General features: G+C 46.1%; 1 non-coding gene across 1 annotated transcript; it reads right to left on the reverse strand.

Annotated features, from left to right (window-relative positions):
- Positions 1-1593: 1593 nt before the first annotated feature.
- On the reverse strand, positions 1594-1723 carry LOC123615176 (small nucleolar RNA U109). Its single transcript, XR_006722735.1, has one exon. It is a non-coding gene; the product is annotated as a small nucleolar RNA U109 (small nucleolar RNA).
- Positions 1724-2081: the final 358 nt, after the last annotated feature.

Consider the following 2081-nt stretch of genomic DNA (forward strand, 5'->3'; position numbering starts at 1 on the left):
TAATGATAATAGCTGACACAAGGGCACTCAGACATGATGTGAACCATTTGTATGTATTGCCCAGCAGACCCTTACAACAGCCCTATCAGCTGGGTAGCACAATGATTCCTATTCTACGAATGAGGAAATGGAGGCAAAAAGAGGTGAGGGGAGAGTACAGAGTTTTCACCTTTGGGGGTTTTTTAGTTTTAAAATTTTACATTTTGGTAAGTTACACATAACATAAAATTTATCATCTTATTTGCTGTACACCTCAAACTAAGAACGCAACATAGTAAATAAATAAAAAAAGAATATCTTTCAATAAAAAAAGAATTTTAGCCATTTTTCTAAATGTATAGTTCAATACCGTTAAATAATTTGCATTGCTGTGCATTCATCTCCAAAACCCTTCTCCTCTTGCAAAACGAAAACTCCGTATCCATTAAACAACAGCTCCCTACTTGCCCCTCTGCTCAGCTCCTGGCCCCCACCCTTCCACTTCCTACTTCTGTGGATCTGACTACGCTAGGTTCCCCACATGAGTGGATTCATACAGTGTTTGTCCTTTTGTGACTGGTTTGCTTCACTTGACATAATGTCTGCAAGTTTCATCCACGTTGCAGCACATGACAGGATTTCCCAGAGTTCCAGTTTTTCAAGAAGGAAAGAATTTTGGAGAATGAGTGGTGCTGATTTGCACAACAATGTGAATGTACTTAATGCCACTGAACTGTACGCTTAAAAATGGTTAAAATGGTAAATTCTAAGTTACATGTATTTTACCACAATAAAAACAATGACAACAAAAGCAGGGAGGAGGTGTGCCCAAGGGCACACAGTCGGTGGTAGACCCACGCCCAGGCGAGCAGTCGCTGGTGTCCAGATCTTCAGCATTGTGCCCTACTGCCACTCGAACAGAAGTCACACACACATAAAGCCTGAAGCCCAAAGTCCTTCCAGGACATAACACAGATGTGTGCACGTTTGTAGATTCCTGTTTGGGGTTGATTACCGGCAGGAATGGGCAGTCCACGCAGGGCTCTCAGATCTGTGCGGAGGGACGTTGTGTGAGGGTGTGTGTGCCAAGGAGGAGTTGGGGTGGGGCCAACAGCAGGAGAGTCACTCGCCTCCCTTATCTCTGGGGGTGGGGGGGTCCCATAGGAGCCAAGGAGCTAGAGAAGGGGCATCTCTCCCCAAGGGGTATCGGGCCCTATTCTGTGAGCAAGGACTAGGGGAAGAGGGTCGCAGGGAAGGAGGAGGGAGAAAAGGACAGAAGCTAAGGGGGCACAGAGACCAACTCGCTCACACCTCTAGTCCTTCTCATGTGTCTTAGACGACTGTGCCCTGATTCGGGGATCACTTTCTTCCCATAATCACATTTCATTCCCTGTTGAGATAAGAAGTAGACTACCGCTAAAAAAAGTCAGTCTTTTTCATCCACAGCTTTAAGTGGTTTTTCAATAATCCAGATGACAAAAAGACATATAAATAATGTAATAAAAATCAGAATCATTGGAGAATATACAAATCTGTACGTAAGGTCCACAGGAATTTATGACCTTTTTTTCTCTCTCTGATTTGTCTATGGCCTGGGATACCTTTTTGGTTGTTGTTTATAGGAGAAATATACCACTACTTAACCTCTACTGTAAGGTTGGCAGCCCTGAGAACCCTTTGTAAATGTAGCATGTTATGGATGTATTCCTGCTTCCAAAGGAAAAAGGACCTGCTCGGCATGTCTTTTGCAGGGGTGTTAGCATTCTCACCCATTTTGTGATCCCCAGTGGGGAAGCCAGGCAGCACCCCAGGGAATGTGTCGGAGGCTTGCTGGTGCAGGGGTTGGGATGGGATTGGGAAAGGGGAAGCCCACTGCAGAGGGAAACCTAAGTCGAGAGCAGACCAGAAAGGTGCCACCTGTGCAAACAGGTGAGGCCACCACGTCCCAGTCTCATCCTAGCAGGCAAGGGCTCCAAACTGGGCTGTGGCTCCTCCTCTGGAATGGGATGACCCTGATATGTTGGCCCAGGGACTGGATTACCTCCCAGGGAATCCTTGGAAAGAGCTGAAGAAAAGCCCCATTCTGCCTCCATCCTCTGACA

The sequence above is a fragment of the Camelus bactrianus genome, chromosome 23 (genome assembly GCF_048773025.1).
Source record: "Camelus bactrianus isolate YW-2024 breed Bactrian camel chromosome 23, ASM4877302v1, whole genome shotgun sequence".
Classification (NCBI taxonomy): Eukaryota; Metazoa; Chordata; class Mammalia; order Artiodactyla; family Camelidae; genus Camelus; species Camelus bactrianus.